Source organism: Crocodylus porosus, unplaced genomic scaffold (assembly GCF_001723895.1).
Source record: "Crocodylus porosus isolate Cpor-Errol unplaced genomic scaffold, CroPor_comp1, whole genome shotgun sequence".
Lineage (NCBI taxonomy): Eukaryota > Metazoa > Chordata > Crocodylia > Crocodylidae > Crocodylus > Crocodylus porosus.
Window position 1 is genome coordinate 87,510,909 of NW_017728947.1, and position 9,673 is coordinate 87,520,581.

Here is a 9,673-nt window from a genome sequence, read left to right on the forward strand (position 1 = left end):
AATACCTTCATCTCAGGTTTGGAGATAGATTCACACAAAAGGGTGTCTCATTCACCAAGTCAAGACAGACAGAAACAAAGTGACTACTGACTCTTTCAGCCACCCCTAAAAACAGCAGTTAGTCATGCTGAAAAGAAATCTGCTGGTACAATAGTGCCTATTCTAGCACTCTAGAGCTGGAAGTAGCAGTCCTGCTACAGAAGCTGGCCATGATTTGAGCATGGGGCAGGGAGGGGAAGGAAGACTTTCCACCATACTCATACGTTCCTGAGCTCAGTACAGATGGGGAAAAAAATAAAACCCCAAGTATACATTAATATCTTATACGGACAAATTTCTAAAATGCACCTGCCTGGCAGTAGAACGCATCAGCTGTTTATTGTGCACAGCCACAAAATTAAATGATGGAGAGGAATTAAAGTGGGGGAACAATATATTGAGTCACTTGAGATGGGATGTGTATTGCAGTGATGAACTGGATTCATGTACCAGCATGCTTAATAGGACAGTGCAGACAAATGACAAGTATTTTCCTTATAGAGACTTACATTGGTTCCAGTTCACAGTGAAGTTGTCATAGCTCTGAAAGATGGCTTCACATGCCCCACACCTATTCAAGTGACAGGTCACATTCATTGTACTGGCAGATGGTATCTTCACACACTTCATCATATTCACAGTTCTCATGAGCAGGCAATGAATGCATCTGAGCACTCATTTAAGAACAAGGTTTGCTTTCATCAAACAGTATCTTTGGTCTTCCTGGTAACTGGCATTTCCCAATTAACTGCTCCAAATATCACTAGAGAATCTCAGTCATACAAATAGTCTTGGGAATGAAAGACTTCAGATTTAAAAACTGTACTAAATAATATGATTAAAAAGTGAAATGACAGCAAATACAGAAATGTGGGAATAACCCCCAATATATAGATCTGAAAGTGCTTTAAAAAGCAGTTGATAACATTAACCCCAAACTGAGGCCCATTCAGGGGATGCGACTTACTTAAGGTCACTCAGCAAACTGGTAGGGCAGAGCTGGAATCTGGAGTGAGCTCTCCTAATTCTCAGTGTAGTGGACTATCCACTATCTTACACTACTTCCTAAATATGGTTATTTTGGAGTCAAACCCCAAGCTCTTTCAAGTCCTTTAAAACTAAACTGATTTGGGTCAATCAAGCTTCCCAGAAAACTTAAAACCCCTGAGAGATTCTTGAAAGAAAGGGAAGGAAAATGCAAACCACTATTCCACTTCAAAGGCAAACAGAACAGTTTAAAAGACATCTTTCAATGAAATCTGTACCATCCAGAACCACAGAGAGCAAGTCAATGTTCAGTAAAGAAACATCTGCTAAGTTCCCTTTTGAGCAGTGAGAAACCCACCCCCCCAGTTATTCAGTATTACTACCAAGCGTTGGCTTGAGTCCCTTTTGCTTACCTGGAACAGGAAACACCTGGCAGATCAATTCTAAAATGACAACTAAAAACAAAGCCCTGTGGAAATGCGTCCTCCTCTTCGCCATGTGCAACAGAAGCAGTGAATCTCACAGCAGCTCTGAAGTCTCTTTTTCCATGTTTGCCTCTGAGTAGCTGGCAGCCTAATACAACAGTCAGTTCCAGTTCATTAAAACTCCAGTTTTTCTTTATATCTTCTAGGCACAGTTAATTACAGAGGTGTGGAGCTACATATTTTAAACCCAAAATAACATAGGACATTTAGAACTGAACACAGGCACTGTGCATTTTAGTTGTCTAGCTTTTTTTCCTCAGCACAAAGCGCTATTCGAAGGAAAAATACAATTTGCGGTATGTGCATGTGCAGCTCATGAATTTTGTGAGTAGTTATGAAATTGTTAGTGAATTCTCTTGAATCACTCAACGCCCCCATTTGTGTGCACCCCCATGGGCTAGGAAGGCTGAGACACCTCTCTGCCACTCAGGACAATGGTTAGTCATTAGAAATCAATGACTTGGGTGTGTATTACCTTTACCCACGCTGCAAGAAGAGACTTCCTTCTGTTATCTGAAATGAGGTAAAACTGTGAACAGTGGAAAGTTGCTAAAGGCAAGCAAAGCAGCCAGGTGACAGAAGGAGGCATGTTAAGGAGGTCTTAGACAGACACACAGGAAACTGGACAGAAAGTTGAAGTGGCTGAGCTGGCTTCTGGAGCATTGCAAGGCCCGGTACAGCGGTAGCAGTGATCAAGGTCGGAGAAAATAAGACATGAGCTGCCTGCATGCTTTCCAAATGCAGGAGGATATGCATGGACTTCAAAGAGGGTGAGCTAGACCATGTTAGGGCATTGTGCTCAGAAAGGTGGGGTTTTGTTGTTTTGTGCAATGATCTGTAATTTCAGGTGCTTTTTTTCCCCATAAAAATGCAGGATGTTCAAAACTTCCTTTTCCCCTCTATGCAGCATTGGTCAGGCCACAGTTGGAGTACTGCATCCAGTTCCGGGCACCGCAGTTCAAGAGGGGTATGGCTAGCATTGAGAGGGTCCAGAGGGGGCCACTCGCGTGGTCAAGGGACAGCAGAGGAGGCCCTATGAAGAGAAGCTAAAGGGCCTGAACCTATTCAGCCTCCACAAGAGAAGGCTGAGAGGGGATCTGGTGGCCATTTGCCAACTCACCAGGGAGGACCAGCGGGAACTGGGGGAGGCTCTGCTCCCCTGGGCACCGCCTGGGGTTATTAGGAATAACGGCCACAAATCGTTAGAGAGAAGGTTCAGGCTGGACATCAGGAGGGATCACTTTACAGTTCGGGCTGCCAGGCTCTGGAATGGGCTCCCAAGCGAGGTAGTACTCTCTCCTACCTTGGGGGTCTTCAAGAGGAGGCTGGACAGATATTTGGCTGGGGTATGATCCTGGCACCCGTTCCTGCCCAGGGCAGGGGGTCAGACCCAATTATCTGTTTAGGTCCCTTCCGACCCTAAGTACTATACTAACCTATTTGCATCTATATGTCTGTCTTCTCCCCTCTATCACTAGAGATAGATGTTAACTTTGAAAGCTTTATCTTGGCAGGATTTGGGAAAAGGATGCATTAGCTATGGACAGAGTTTTAAGAGTCCAAACTAACCAATTGGTTCCAGTTTTAGGGATGATGTGGTAGAGTGAGAGGTCTGTACTCTGGGGGCAAGCCTAGTCTCTCTGAAAGACAGCGTGCTGGGCTATATTCAAACTCCAGAGATGTTCTGTAAAACACCCAGGTATGCCGTCTGGGGACTCGGCTACATCTGGCTGAATGCCCCGTGGTGACCATTCATCAGATTTCAGTTGAGAACTGTAGCCCTTGCCTAGCATTTTTCATCATCAGATCTCAAATTAGCTTACAAAAGAAACAATTGACAATGTCTCCACTTTAGAGAAAATGAGTGAAAGTAAGATGCAGAGAGGGCAATGTGACTTGCCCAAAGTCACCTAGTAAGCACTGGGGAAGTTGAAGCCAATTCTCCTGATCCCCAGTCTAGTCCTAGGCTACATTGCATTGTGCCACAAAACCCAAATTGACAGTCTCTCCACTTCCATGCAAAAAAGCTGAACCATTAGCTCCAGATGAGTTTCACTGTATGGGCCAGATTTTTAGCTGATGGAAAACTGTCACTTAATAATTTCACTTGTTGGCTTGGCTTTGTCTTGAGACCCTTAGCCCCACTAGATGGACATAGATTTTGAGTTGAACTACTACCTTAGGATCTAGCCACGCACAGAAGCAGGTACTCATTGCATTATTAAGTCAGGAGAAAAAGCTCTGGGCCTCCCCACCCCACTGTTCCAGACCCCACAGAGAAAGGAGCTCTGGGAGCTGCCTTTACAATAGTCAATAGAAGGGAGGTTTTAACCTACTGAGGGCAAGCCTGAAGCTGGAATTTCCCAAGTGAAAGACAAGAGGAGGGAAGAGGAACTCCTGCTCCCAAAGCCTCACAGGATTAAAGGGCTGGAATGGACTTCCTGGGTCAGCATCCAGTCCTCTGCTATCACAGCAGCCTTGTATATTAATCTTAATGGAACTTACTGAGTTCTATTTTAAAACAAATTTGGTCATTTTCCCCTGGTCACCCCATGAAAGGTAGTTTCAGAACATCTTGTAGGCCTTGCTGGAGCACTGATCAATGCATACTGCTCACACAAAGACTTTGCTAAAGCTTTGGCCAAAGCAGGCCTTAAAAATAAACCTGACCTATGCATGAATTCCTCACATAAGTATGTAGGCCAGATGTGCATTCCTGCCAGAAGACGGGAGGAGGAAATGGCTGTACAAGCTGTAGAAGAATCCAGTACCAAGATAAGGCTAGAATAGCAACGGCCAGGTCAGAGTGTTACCATTCATGGTACAACATTCAAGAGATAGATGGAATGCAATCTGGAATTTGATCATGTATAAAAGGCAAACTGGAAATCAGTTGGGGGAGCCTGTGTTGTGCTGTGCAGACTACCTTTTCACAGGTACAAATGCCTTAACTCTTGGTCTGATGTGTTTGTTAGGCCTAAACGTCTTAGGGCTGTGTTTGTAGACATTAAACCTAGCTGAATCTTTGCCACTGAACTGAATCTTTAAGACTGGTGTTTGGAATCTCCTGGCTGCAACTTGTCGATGCTGCAGTTCCTGAGACTTTAACACTGACAACACATCAATAACACTCGAAAAAGACAACAGCAACAACAACACTGATAACCCTAGATGATATCTTTTCTCTGATGATTAGACACTTTCTTCTAATTTGCATCTTGGCTATTCATGACCAATCTACACCCGCTTTCTCTCACTCCAAAATAATCCATTGGCTTCAATAGATTTTTTTTCCTCTCTGGAGTTTACCCTGCTGCTCTTCCCCCCCAGACAGAGAATTGTTTTGTATTTCACTTCAGTTAGAGTGCCGCAAGCACAAAGTTTAGCACCCAGCCCCACCCACAAGTTTAGAAAAGGCGTGAAAACAGCATACCAGTCTGACATCACGAGGAGTGGGGGGGAGGAGAAGGGGAAGTCTTTAAAAGCCGTGCCAAGTCCGCACCACAGCAGAAGCCATTTTGAGACCTGGCAGATCAGTCCCTTCTGCCGCGGTCTTGCCAACCGCATCAGCGCTTCTCCGCCACTGACTGTCCCAGCGTACCCCTTCCCTGCGCACCAACCCGATTTGCGATCCGCAAGTAGAGAGAGAGAGAGAGAGAGAGAGAGGGAGTCGTTGATTTGTTATGTAAACAGAAAGTGTTTAATCAAGCTACCGTACCTATGCGTCTCGTTCAACAGCGTGTAAGTAAACAAATAAAAAAGTTTCTTGATTACAATTTACAAAACTTGTGCCCTGTTCTGTGATCAGGAGGCTCCGTGATCCACAAACACAGAAAAACCTCTCCCTCCCTTAACGGCAAAATGAACCACCTTAGAGTGCCTCAGGTCCTGACCTAGCAGAGCACACAACATGTCGTCACGAACAGGATGCCAGAAGGGAGCAGAGAACATGGAGGGGATGGTGGTGAACCTCTGCCCCGGCGGGAGGTCTCACGCTCAATTACTGATTCTGATGAACTCTGGGCTCACATCGTGTACCATCAGAGTGGGGGAGTAAGCCAGAAGAACAAAATAACTTGCTACCTCTCCCTGAAATTGCCGGAGGGAAAAGAGTGGGCAGTAACCTTAAGCCCCTGCAGCATTTGGGTGTATTATGCGGTTGCCTGCAGTCATTTACTGACCACAAGAGGCGACTGCAACATTAAACCTGAGCAAAGTAAAAGTGGCAAGGACCGTCAACCCCACCCCGGCTCAGGAGTTTGCCCGCTGTATTCGGCGTGTTAAGGAAGGCGGTGAACCAACCCCGCCTGACAAGTTCAATTGCCCGGGACTAGAAGAAGGGTCCTGAGGGCACGAGTTACTAACGCAGTGCCGTGAAAGTTTAGAATCGGACAGCCGCACAGCCACGAAATGGTCGGCACCAAAATGGGATAAGGGGAAGATAATGTGCTGTTCCGCATGGTGTCCATCCTGCTGCGCGAGAATGACCTCACATCCCAATTAAAAACAATAGCACAGGTGGCTACTGAACAAGCCACGGGGCCAGTGCCCAAAGATGGCGGCGGCAGCGTGATAGCGCCAAAACCTGAACATGGAGGGAACGGGGCGGAAGGGAAGGGGAAGCCACTCTCACCGACGCATGAATCGTCCACGGGGCCGACCGTGCCACCCCCTTATGTAGAAGAGGGAGGAGTTACCGCCAAAACTGAAAAGAAAAGGTGAAAGTCTTTACCCAACCCTTCCTCCCAGAGGACCTGAGCCGTCACCACCCACGACTGCCTACCCCATCGCTTTAGTTAAGCAAGTGACCGACGGCCAGGGTGTGACCTGTACCACCACCACATACCGCACCCGCATTCGAGCGGAGATGCAGGAATTACACAAAGAGTCGAAGATTAAATCCAACAAAACATTAATGATTTGGCTGGGTCGCCTCGTCGTAGAATATAGATCGGAGCAACTAGATTTAGGTGAGTCCTTCTACCTAACCAGTCAAGCTTCATGGAGTGGAGGACACGTTACTGATCTAACGGCCGTAATGAATAACGTATATTGGAAACATCCCACTTCCATCCCTTGTCGTGAGACAAGTCAATCATAAATCCCATCTATGGCACAAAGGAAGCCCGGTCAACCCTACCGCCGAACAGCTACTACTAGGTATCATAGGGACATCACATAGTACCTGGAATCCCAGAGCATACCAACTGGGATTAACCGCAGCTCAGCGAAATGGACCATGGCCTCATCGGTTCCTAAGAAATCCGGGAGCCGTACCAACAACCATTGAGGCAGTAGAGGCCTGCGTAGAAGTGTACAGAGGAGACCACGCCATCACCCTCCACCTCCTTTTAGCCCCACTAGTCAGCTAGCCCACAGGAAACATCCTAAGCCAACTACCACGACTCCAAGCACTCCCGAAATCTACAGCTACTACCCAAGCACACCCCGCCGTTGCCACGAATGCAAGGAATTGGAGTGTAATGATGGCCAGTACCCCAGCCCAAGGCAACGATAGTGAACGGACAGGGCCCCAGGAGGCCCTTCACAAGTGGGCCATCTGGTTCGAGAGAACTCCATGAGAATGAGCCACGTTTGGATTTCTACTTGTGAAATCCAGACTCAGCAAGTCGCAGCTCCGAGTTCTTGGGGACGCTGGACAAGAGAAACCGGCCGAGGCATTAGGATTCCGAGACAAGGCAAAAAACAAGTAGCTGCCGCCGGTCGCCCCAGCAGCAATGAAGATCAACGACCCTATTGCAGCATCAATGTACAACACCCAGATAGCCAAAGACCACCAATTACAGTGCGATTCCTATTAGATACCGGAGCCCAAGTTAATGTTATACAATTGACTGTCCCTCATATACTAACCTCTGGAAAAATCCTCATACAAGGCCTTAACTCAAATCGATCAAGCACAGCTAGTCAAATTCTTTCCAAGCCACTACCCAAAAGGCCTGACAGCAGTACTGAGGACAATCAACTTACTTGGAATCCTGGGAGTACGAGCCCTGCAACTGAAAGAACAAGTCCTTCAGGCACTACCCATTCAAGTGTCACAGATACACATGCCCAGACTTACTCACCTTAGTCGTTGGCGTTACAAACCAATTCCAACAAAAGAAACCTATAGAGCTGCTCTAGAAATACTACTTCAAAGCCTCCTAGATGAGGGTAAGATACAACAGGCGACAACAAGTACATACCTGTCAGCAGGATGGGGAATACTAAAACCGGGAAACAAAACAGCAGTTCGTTTTGTTATCGATTATAGAGAAGTCAATAAAAGGTGCCACACCTTGGGCCAACCCCAGTCCAAAACCCTGTCACAAATCGTCCACGAAATGTCATGAGCACAAGCCAAAAATTGGGTGGGCAGTACAATCGACCTAAAGGATATGTTCTTCTTAGTCCCCATCAACGACGAAGAAGGCCTCCTCAACATGTGTATTGAGGGAAGCATGTATAAATGGAATGTGTGTCCCCAGGGTTATAGAAACTCTCCAGCTCTAGCGTGTTCCGAAATGAATGCTACTCTGACGGTTTATGACAAAGGCAGGGGAAGAAGATCAAGATGTAAAGGTCTGGAACTACATCGATGACCTTGCTATTATGGGCTTCAGTTGAAATAAGGTCAAACAAAAGGCCAGCAATTAGTCACTCATTTACAATGAGAAGGGTGGACAATTAACGACAAGTCAAACCTTGAGCTGACAACATGCATTCAGTTCCTGGGTACCACCTTCAACGGATCGACCCGCCAAGGGATGGCACATGATCTTCCCAACCAGTGGAACTGGAAAACTCACCCACCCCAGACACGCCAGGACTTCCAAACCCTACTAGGCCAACTAGTATGGCTTCGTTCCTACATACCCTCTCAGCACTTGCTGGCCTTAGCCAGGATACAAACTCAACTGCGAAATAAACAGCAGAAGAAACACCCTTGAACACCTCGGGACACAGAAAAGCTATCAGACCTACTCACAGCCTATAATCCGAGCAAACCAATACACATTATAGTGGGATACACCAGCACACATGTTTATGCAACCGCAAAAAACACCGAAGGAAAATTGATCTTTAATATGCACAAGACACTCCAGACTTGCCAATTCCACTACGGGATTATAGGGAAAGCACTACTCGCTCTTCAATTAGCACAACCCCTACACCAAGGACAAGGGTCAGTCACCCTGCCAGGAGGAACACTATTACCACTTGTAGACCTGAGCCGGCCAGACCCTACTTTCGGAGAAGTGTCCACGTGGAGCACTTTAGTACTCGAACACCACTACTGTTGGCACAACTGGAGCCACCATAATTTCCCGTCCCCACCAGAAGAAATACCGCAGAAAGTAACCCTTTATGGGACGACTCAAGCAGCGTGGATGGCATCTGACAGTACATCCAAAGATGGACGAGCCTTTGGACTTTACTGCAGACCCTACCATAAACTTGATTTACATCATGCAGAGTCTGGCGACTCTCCACAACTATGTGAGTTACGAGGATTCGCCCTTATGTTACAACACTGTCTCAACGATCATGATAACACTTCACCTGTTCCAGTTATGGCCATCAACTCCCAATACATTTACTGAATAGTAACAGGGACAGCTGATCCCTCCGAGTACATAGACCTGTGGGAAGACGTTTTTGCAACACTTGAAAGATTTAAAAAACCACCACTAATTAAACACACTAAATCCCACCAACCTGAGACAGACCCCGTTGATGAAGTCGTCGACAAGATGCTCCAAGACCCACTTCGCACATATACCGTCTACACTACATCCATAACACACTCTGAACCATATATCAGATGGCTACACAAAAACTGGGGCCACCCAGGAACCAAGGCCACATACGACTGCTGGCAACACACGGAAGGTAGTCAAGAACATGGTCCACGACACCTCTGGAGACAAGTGGCGATGGGATGAGAACAATGTGCAAAAGAAAAAGCACATCCCCACAAAGCAGAACAAGGTGCTAATGACCCAAAATACTTCGCCCCGGGAAGGTCTGGCAGGTCAACCTCATGGGACCCCTGCCCGGAGCAAAGGGGGCATCCAAGGGACATGTCGCTGTTGATCTAGGAACCCGGCAAATTGCAGTACTACCCCTTCATAAGACCCGCGGCAGCGATGTAACTA